This window comes from Bidens hawaiensis, unplaced genomic scaffold (assembly GCF_021521415.1).
Source record: "Bidens hawaiensis isolate Kalapana, Puna unplaced genomic scaffold, B.hawaiensis_p1.1 tig00015194_1, whole genome shotgun sequence".
Taxonomy (NCBI): Eukaryota; Viridiplantae; Streptophyta; class Magnoliopsida; order Asterales; family Asteraceae; genus Bidens; species Bidens hawaiensis.
Window position 1 is genome coordinate 512,611 of NW_027492349.1, and position 10,989 is coordinate 523,599.

Genomic DNA, 10,989 nt, shown 5'->3' on the forward strand with positions numbered 1-10,989 from the left:
TCTATTCTACACAAAAATAAATAAAATTAATCAAGATGATTAATATCAATATACCATTTATGTTTATAAAGGGATGTTTGACCCCCAAGACTGGGTCTCTTTACCAGGTGTTCTGTCTGTAGCTTCAAAAGGAGGCTATTTGGAGAGTTTGAAATAAAAGTATACTAATAAATTGTTTGTAGATTTTTCTGAATAGAATAAATTGTTTGTAGATAATATTTAATTTTTTAACACTAATAATTAGCCAATCATTATTTAATATATTAACCAATCACTCCACCATTTCTTTTTTTATGTTCCCATCATATTTAATATTACCACAACACAACCATGTGAAAGGTTAAACAATCAGGCACAAATGACACATACATCACACTTATATCTTTTATATTTTTTTTTTCACATGATAGCATGTCACAACGCATAGCCTTAGACTATGCGATGCACACACCGCTAGTATCAGCGTGGTTGCCGCTATACACTGTTGCCTCCACATCACCGGTTGTGTGGCTACTAAAGGGCGTTAAAGATGAGATGGCGCACCCATAACACTGGCTACACCTTGCCGCAACGTTATGGGATGTTAGTTAACTCAATAACTAACGTTATGGCATGAAAAATGAGGGGCCACCCACTAACAACTGATCAATCTTTTTTTTTTATTTGCTTTTTTCCCCACCCATCTATATCTAGCTTGTTAACCCGCAACACCCTATTTAACAAGTGGGTTAGTTAAATCCCCACCGCCTACATGACACTTCAACTAACCCAATCACAACAACCAGCCTTATAAGCTTGAGTTTGAATTGATACTAGTTTGACCCAACTCGGTTATTCAAAATTGAGTTCAAGTTCATAGCAAGCTTTTGAATAATTCAACATTGAATCACTCGTTCTCTTAAACTCCCTTCAAATGTAAATACCTGAAACCTAACATCCATAGAGCTAAACATTGTAAAAATATGTAGTTTAGCATAACAAGTCATACCTTAAAACATATCAGGTTCCACATATACAAATAATAAATATGACTACTTTCATCCAACATGATAATTCTATAAATTTAAAAGAAGCAACAGAAATTGCAATTGACCTGATCATAACCTAGTAGGACTTCCAAATGCAATCAATCAAAGATTCAAATCAAGGCAAAAAGAGAGAGATCAAAGAAACATGAAATACGAGTATAGCCATAAAGATCACAGGCCTTGGTAGTTAAATTCAGGTATAAACTTTTTGGCAAAATGGTATTCTACAGTCCTAACACGCGCCAAATTCAAAATAACAAAATAAAGTCTGACAAGAATATAACGTTTCACTAATCAAACCCTATCCAAAAGCTTACGGTAAGATGTTCAATGCAGAATATAGGCATATGGAATTCCAGTAGCACATCTTCTCAGAATTGCCAGATTTAAAAACCAACCTGGCACGGAAGAAAACATCTCAGGTTAGCCACAATAATAACAATAATAACAACAAGGGCAATATGAACTAATATTCACATTTTTTTACTTATGTCATGCAAATAAGAGTGAAAATGTGAATTCTTCATCAAATCGAGATGTTTTTTAGTGATACATGCACAGCTAATAAATCTGTATATAATGGTAGCGGTTTGCATGTCAATTGTCGTATTTAATGTGAGCCAGTATCCAAATAAGCTGCTAGCATAATTTAAATGCATAATTGACTTATGAAAGCAACAACAATTGTCAATGATGTTGGCGGTATTCAAGAAGCCACGCTATTTCTAACAGTTACATGATACGAGACATGAACTGATTAAAAATCTAGTCCACAAGATAATTTGAATGAAAAAAATATTATAAAATTTTGAAACAGAATAACTACAGACATCAAATTCCTGAAGCAGTGAAGCTTGAGCAATCATAGAGTTAAAACAAAATTCTAAAAAAAGAACCTAAGAGGGAGGCGCAACACAAAATTTTCAAATAAGATCCATGAAGTTAATATTTTGAATTAATCACACGGATAGTCCCTATGGTTTAGCACTGTAGCCATATTGCAACCTAGGTCCCCATTTTTCAAAATTACAACTTTAAACAAACTGTTTTGCAAATGTACAGCCTAAAAAAATGAAAGCTAACTTGGTTTATTAAGTTTTGATAAATGGCCAATACTTTTAATTCAATAATACAAAAACAAATAAACTATTAAATAGGAGGTAGTTTGGTCATTTATTAAAATTTAACAGACCAACTTAACGTCCATCCATCCATCTTAGTGACCAACGCTCTTATATATGTGCCAACAATTGTTCTAGAGTAGTAATTTTTGAAGCTTCGTGACTAGTCGCAATATGGTCAAACCACACAAACTATCCGTGTAATTAATTCTAATATTTTTGATCAAATGTAAACTTGTTGACTTGCGGATCCTAAATTCACTCTTAAGTTCGTTTACTACGCTCCTCTTAAAAACTTTAGAATTATTTTATGGTAACCTACCAGATAATGAAAGAAAATGATGGCTTAGAGTTTGTGAAACTCTATAGGAGTGCTAGTAATAGTACTACAAAACTTAAGTTAATAATCCCTAAACATGAAATCAGTTGCAAAATACTAACTCTGCTAAGGCAAACAATATGATGCTTCATAATTAAAGAGTGGAAAATTAAATGGATTGTTCAACTGCCCACTATGGCCATCGATTGCTGATAAAATATATCAAAATTTTGTGAACAGCCATTACTCTAAGCCAATAAGAGTCCCCCAGAGCCGAGGCGAAGGCACACAAACAACTGGTTTCCCAAAACATTTTTTTTTACTTATTATAAATTTCTTTTACTAATTAAACAAAGCAAAAAACTGAATTTATTCTTTATTAATATATTTATTAACAGTTGGCATGACTAACAAGTAACAACAAATACTAAGTTAATCAATATAACATAGCTTTTATAACAAAAAAATTAGCTACGACTTAAGAATCCAATGAAAATACAGCCACTAGCTTGGTCTAGTGGCAAAGGTGTATGCCTTACAACCAAATGGATGTGGGTTCTAGTCTCACTTGAGACATGGGGGGTGAAAGGTTGAAAAAAATTAGCTGTTCAAGAAAAAAAAAGAATCCAACGAAAATAATTATAATTAGAGGGTGTTTGGGATTGCTTATTTTCACCAACTTATAACTTATTTAACTTTTTGAAAAATAATAGGGTGTTTGGGATTGCTTATAGTGTGAGAGAAAAAGTTTCATAAGTTACAATGTTGTAACTTATTAACTTAATGAAAAGTTATAAGGAGGTAAAATAAGGAAACCCAAACACCCCCTTAATAAAAAAATGTCTAAAATATCTTTAAAAGGCTTACAAGTTACAAATTTATATTAGAATTATATATCAAAAAGAAAATTATAAACCAACACATCAGTTTGTAACTCAGTTAACCGTTAGTTTGTAAGTCACCATTTCTCTAAAGTCCTAGTTCCCACCATGGCCCATGGGTCTTCAAAATCATCCCAAAACCCTCTTAGTTTGTAACTCAGTTAACCATTATCAGACCTTATGTCCCTATGAACAGTATACAGCCTCGTAAGCCCTGGCTTCTTGTTAGGAAAACCAGAAGACTGTTTTGCAGCCTAGAAAAGAACATAGTCAACATACATATGCATGTGACACATGAGGCATTCCGATGCGTGCCTCTTTGAAAAATCAAAAAAAGTGCATGCATCGTGAACACCATTCGGATAACCTTGCCTGATGCGACCATGCATTCGCATAGACTATAGAGAGACAAACGTGTATATTAAAACTGATCTGATTATGTGAGCGCCATAATCTTACTGTTGAAAGGATAAGTAAATAACTTGGGTTCAACAATTTAACTCATTAAAATTGAACAGGTACAGAATGATATTGGCTTCAAGTTTAGCACAGGATTATTTATAGCTTGTTATGGTGCTTTATAATGCTTAGGTCACATATATGTAAAAGCTATCATTCCTTTCTAAATCTCCCATATAGTTATGCACTTATGCCTTAGCTTCTTAACTGGACTAGAACATTTACATGATAAAATAACATTATGTGCCATGTCGAATGGATACTAGTATTGGAAGTCTTATAGGGATCAGTATATATAAGTTGCTATTGACTTAACACAGGAATTAACATGAACTTGATTTATTGATGAAACGATAATAAATTTACAAATGTATGGGATAAGTGTATAACCCCTGTTTATACTAATCGATTTTCAACCCGTCGCGCTGATTTAGGGGGTGTTTGGCCTAGCTTTTTTAACCAATCTTATAGCTTTTTTAGCTTTTTTTACAAAATAAGCTTAATTTAGTGTTTGGTTTAGCTTTTTAAGCTTATGCTTATAAGCTTACATAAGCTAATTTGAAGAAGCTTATTTGAAGATGGTTTTTTAGCTTATTTGAAGAAGTTTAGTTGTGTAAGGGTGTAAGTTACTCATTTGTCCTCAAATGGTGGTGGATTAATAATTATTGAAGCAACTTATTTATGTAACAAATTAAAAAATGGCGGATGTAACAACTTATTATCAACTTGTAGAATATAAGCTAATCCAAACACTTAAAAAGAGCTTATCAAATAATAGAAAATAAGCTATAAGCTACTTTAAAATATAAGCATAAGCCAAAAAATAAAAGCTAGGCCAAACACCCCCTTAATGACGTAACAAGGTAACCACTACACCGCTACTATGTTATGTTACTAGCAATTGCTAAACTTAGGTTAATCAAATATTATGCTAATATCCTTATGGCATATATACATAGCATACTTAACAGCCTAATAAACTACCCACTACTAAAATAACTAGTCCAATACTCTTCAAACAACACTAAGCAAGATTCATCATGCACGAGATTAGTAACATAACAATTCTAAAGCTACATAAAAATCAATAAACGGGGCACGTACAAATAAAACCATAAAAGACCACACTCACCAGTCACTGCTGCTGCTGTTACTGAGAGTTCGGCGGAGGCGGCATCCCAGGACGTGGAGGTCCAAAGCCCGGAACCTGTCCACCAGGAGGCGGCCGAACCGGCGGTGGCGGACCAGGCAACCGCGCTCCACCAGGCGGAGGCGGTCCCCTCATCATCTGCGGAGGCGGAGCCATCGGCCTCTGCCCGTACTGCCCAGGCGGAGGTACCGGGTACTGCCCCGGAGGCCGCTGCGCAAACTGCGGCGGGGGCGGCATCTGCTGAGGCGGTCCACGCATCATCTGTCCAGGATACGGCATCTGCCCAGGCCGAATCACGGGCGGGTAATTAACCGGTGGAGCTGACATATTCGGAACAGGAGGCCGAGAAATCTGCGGTTGCATCATCCCGGGAGCCGGTCCACCAATTCCCCTAACCGGTCCAGCTAAGCCAGGCTGCGCTTGAACCAGAGGCGCGGTCGGGATGCCACGGCCCGCAGCGCGTCCTAAACCCGGTCCAGCCAACGCAGCGGCTCCAACGGCTTTCGCTCGGTTTTCGTCGGGAGGCGGAGGGCCTTCGACAGTCATGGAGATGACTTCTTCGCCTCTTAATAAGACGAGGCCGAGAGTGCGGCGGTCTTCGCGTTCTTCGTTGTTTTTGGAGCCTTTGGCCGGTGGGAGCTTACGGAACTCCTCGCAGTCGCCGATGACGAGGTTCATGTGGCGGTCGAAGGCCATGAACTTGCCGACGAGCTGACGGCCGTCTTGGATGGTGACACGCATACGGTAGTTGATGAATTGGAGCATCTTGGAGCCTTTAGACATCGACATTGTTGCCGATTTGAAGGTGTTGCAGTGACTGTGAGGGTTAGGGTTTTACAAAGGGGGAAACTGGGAAATGAGTTTGAAACGTGAACGAGTATATATTTATTTGTTATTCAGAGTTTGTAAATGACTACAAATTGGTCATCTGATTATAAGATTTTGAAAGCTTCTCGTGGAATTAGCTCGAGCTCAAACTTATCAAGCTCGGCTCGTTTTCTTTATCGAGCACGAGGTCGTCGAGCCGGGCTCCTTTAATTTTTTAAATTTTTTAATTTTTAATTTTTAATTTTTTTATTTTCTTTTTACAAATTTTGATATATAAAAGACAAAAAATTATAATTTTAACATACATATTATATAAAATTTATAAACTAGTGAATTTATAACTTTATATGGTTTACTTTTGTTATTTTTATAAGGTTTTAGGGATCGAGTGACATAATATATGTATAATTTTTAGTTATTTATTTCTTGGTGTGCTGTTATTATATAGATATTAAAATTTAGGCTTTAATCTAAACGAGTCAAGCCAAACTGACCCTGGCTCGAGCTCGGCTCGTTTAGAATCGAGCTTTTTTCGAGCTATTTTTCGAGCGAACCGCGAGCCACGAACTTTTTGAGCAGCCCTAATCCAGACACCCCGTCTCGTCGAAAAGAGTTGTATACTGGCATACAACTCATATGAGTGTAAGGTTTAGCTAGTTTCATTTTTTGGCTTCATCAATCCAAACACTAAAGCTTGCTATCTAGACACCTCGTTCCATACAACTCGCATGACATCCATATTAGTTATACAAACACATACGAGTCGTATGACTGTACGACTTCATTTTAACGTTCTTTATTAAATGTTTAAAAGGCTAATTTTAGCTAGAACTGCTATTTTTCTAACGGCTAGTTTTAGAGGAGACTGTAAAACCACATCTATCATCTTCCATCTTCACTTGTCAGCTATTTTTTTATTTTATACTCATGAAAAATGAGACAAAATTTTCTCTGTTTTGAAACTGCCTCGATAAAGTCTACGACTCGTATAAAAGCTTAGTCAACGAAGATTGACATCTTTGTACGGAGAGGGTGTCTGAACAATATGTGTAACGTTCGATTTTTAGAAATAATAAATAAAGTAATATTTAAATAGACTTTGTTATTTAATTTCCGTTGAATAAATCATAAAAACTAGTATGAGAGAAGGTAGGCTTAAATGGATATGGATTTAAAAATAAAACATGGACTTAGTGGATTAATGGGCCTAAGGTCCATGAGCTAAGGGTATAAGTACCCCTTAAACCTTCTCTAACATTGTGTTCTTGAGTCTCACTTAACAAAGGGAGGGGAAGGAAAAGAAATGAAAATAATAAAAAACCATGTTCCAGAGATTTTTTTAAGGAGAGATGAGGAGGGGAAGGGATGGAAAATGTTGGAAAATGTAAGCCTATTATCATCCTTCTAAATTGGAGAGATTAGGACTTTGGAGAGAAAATTTTTATGTCTTATAATAACTTCCTATTTATTCCTAAATTACCTTCATATCTAACTCTCTAATATAGTTACTTAAAGGGTATAATAGAAAAATTATATCTTTCCTTTCCTCTTAACTCGGGAACACCAAAAATATTTAATTTCCTTTCTTTTCCTTTCATTTTCATTAAACTCGGGAACACGAAATAAAGGTCAAACATTTTCCTTCCCCTACCTTTCTTTCTCATCCTAATTCTCCTCCCTTCCCTTCCCCTCCCCTCGTTAAATGAGACTCAGTGCGAACTGGGCCATTCCTAGTTCATCCAAGATAATCCAACAAAATGAACCAAACCAACCAACCTCGTCACCTCCGTATGACCCAATATATTTTTAAGATAAACACCCCATTAAAGCAAAGGAATATATATATATATATATATATATATATATATATAATGTGTTAAGGAAAAGGAACATATTATTAATAAAGAAGAGAAATATATTATATATATATAATAATTGGAGAATATAAACGCAAAATAAAGACCGTCGTTAAATAAAGTTATTTCGTTAGATTTGTTAGCCCAAACAAACGAGCCTAGCTTATCAAGTACGCTAGATTAATAAACATAAATTTAATTAATTATGTTAGTACATGGTTAATTAATGAATATATATGTTAAACAGTTAGCCGCGCACAGTTGAAGAAAGGAATTACTATTAAAGGTGAACGCAACAGGATCTAGGTGAGTTCTAGCCCCTTTTATGTGTTATGTTTTCGAGGCTGTGTGCATACTACGATGTATTTAGATTTATACACTTAACTTGAATGTTAAGTGTATGTTAGATATATGTTTGCGTATGAATATGAATGATATGGATTGTTTAACTAGTATGCACGTAATGTTATATTAGCTATGATTGAAAGAACTAGAAAGGAAATGTAACAAAGTTAGAATGGTTGGTATGGTATGATAGAGGGCACCGGGCCCTTATAATAACCGAGGTATGTAGGGCACTGGACCCTTATAATATCCAAAGTAAGTAGGGACTGGACTCTAAGGAGATCCAAGGTATGTAGGACACCGGATCCTTATTAATTCCGAGGTATGTAGGGTTTAGACCCTTATAATATCCAAGGTAAGTGAGGACCAGATCTTTATAGTATCCGAGGTATGTGTTGAGTAAGAAGTATGAATGTATGAATGTATGATTGAATGATAGATGAACAGGGAAGTATTAATACGTATCTTCGGACGCGTGTTGGTAAGAAAGTGAATGTAATGTATGTTAATTAACTAGAACTCACTCAGCTGACTTTTAGTATGCACGCAGGCAAGTAGAACGAGACAAGTTGCTTGATGAGGACACGTGACAATAAGAGGAAGACTGGCATCGCTATGAAGAAGACACCCGTGTCGCTTACGTTTTATGTTTAAGACTTATGTTATGTTATTTTAAGACAAGATATTTATAATACGTATGAATGAATGACTTTTAATTCCGCGAAATGTAGGGCACCCGTGTAACACCCCAACCCGGAGCAGGCTGACGTGTCACTATTACAGATATCATAGACCAAACAAAATTCATTTAAATGAAATGAAAAGAATCCCATGGCAACCAAAAGAGTTAAAAAAACTGAAAGAAATTCTAAGTCAAATTTATTAAATGCTTAAATAAAAGAAAATTAAATCAAGTCCTTATTCTTGAGCTTCATTTTACTCTCATCACTGATCTCCCCGATTTCCCGAATTACCTGTTAGCAAATAAGACAGACACAAACAAGAAAATACGGCTGAGCCAAAAATTGCCCAGTAACGGAGAGAACAATAGTACAGGTAAAGGCATACATAAGACAAAACACATACTGAAATAAAACTGAAACTATTGCGGATATAAACCCACGTTTTAGACCGAACTATAATTAGATGCGAAACATAATCCGATACACGATCGGGACGTAATCTGAATATACTCAAATTTAACCAAATGCGTATACACATATCAAAACGGACCAGAATATAGCGAAACAAAATATAATTACTAAAATACACGACGATGACGTTAAAATAAATAGGTCGTGTAATACGGAAGCACCCAGAGCCTAAATAGAGGGGTACACAACTAGCTAGTCCATGCACCAAGGAGACGGTGTGGGTGGCGTGCACATATTGTTCCATCTCAACAGAAGTCAGGAGTCAGGAGTCAGGAGTCGGAGCTAAGATCGATCTATACGCCTCTAAGTGGCCAAGGTACTACATGAGTACTTTTAGAGACGCCGTGAACTTTAATTACGCACTGTCACGATAAGTGCCATGTCGTTAACGCCCCAACGACAAGTCAGAAATGCTCGGGTAACAGAGTACTGAACTAAAGTCGTATAACTAAAAGATATTTAAACAGGAACATGCAATAATGAATTCAAAATATATATAACCTATTGCATGCTATAAAATTAATATAACCATATCATACGAATAAACCGAACTAGATAACAAAAATCCGCACTACGAAGTGACGGACATCGAATATAAAATGAACTAGAACCAATACTATGAGTGAAGAAAAACAGAATTCGTACCTCAGTAGTCAATAAGTAAGCACGCAACGTCGAGCCACGTTAAGTTGTACTAACACCTACATTTTATTTATAGTTTGAATTATATTTACAAAACTTAATTCAGCTTCGCTGGTACCTTTAGCTCCGGCGACGGAGGCGTTTTTTTTTAAAACTTTACTATAACATACTCGACGGTGGAAAGTTTCACCAATTAATTCCTCTAACACTAATATACAATATGTACCAGTTATGAAGTATGTTGACGTAAGTGTAAACAAACATTTATAATTTGAAGTTCATTAAAAGACCCTATTTTAATTATTGTATCAATATTAACAAAAGAATCAAGTTTATTAAGACACGGTTTTACCAATACAAATGTATACGATTTTAGTTAAAAAGATGTTAAAAAAAAATTATTAAGTTTATAAAATATTATTCACATTATTTGACAAAATAAACCATGTGACAATTATTTAATCTGTTCATACATGTAGGAACATAAAATAAACAATCAAAACACACTTAGACACAAACTCCACACACACACAACCACCACCACCCACACAACCCTACATACACCATGCACACACATTCACTTACACACCTGCAAACACACACATACACTCACCATGACCGCACACACTCAATACCCAAATACGAGTAGACTTTTCTTTGCGGAACCAAAATTAAACGAACCACGGTCGCCGGAACAAATCGAAACGATACCAAAATTTATATCTTTAAAATTAAATCAGACGGAGGTTTCTATTTGGTACCTTAATAGTCGAACCAACAATCAGAGTATGATCGAGATGAGTGACGGCACACGAATGCGGGATGGCGGCTAGTTCAGAATGATGGCCAGGGCGGAGAAGTGCAACAGTGGTGGTTAACTACGATCGTGACAAAAAGCGGCGAGGAGGCGGTGGAGTCACAAGGTGATGCAGCGGCGGATTACCAGACGTGGAGAGCGTGACCTTACTTCTCCTTTGTAAAACAAAGCTTCAGATTAGTGAGTATTAGTCGCCGAAACCAAATTAACAAAGTGGTGTACGTATAAAACATAAACACAAAACAGGTTATTAAAACTCACTTCAGTGGTTTAGCGAAACGAATCAGAGGACTTAGACGCCAGCGTCGTAACTCAAGAACGCGTGCGGGCTGGTGATCGTCGTCTCCGGCAGCAACCAATAGCAACGGCGGCGGCAATTAACTCGGAAA

The 10,989-nt window shown here is 36.2% G+C and overlaps 1 pseudogene; it reads right to left on the minus strand.

Annotated features, from left to right (window-relative positions):
* Window positions 1–4,953: 4,953 nt before the first annotated feature.
* On the minus strand, window positions 4,954–5,769 carry LOC143548534 (uncharacterized; annotated as a pseudogene).
* Between the last annotated feature and the right edge of the window lie 5,220 nt (window positions 5,770–10,989).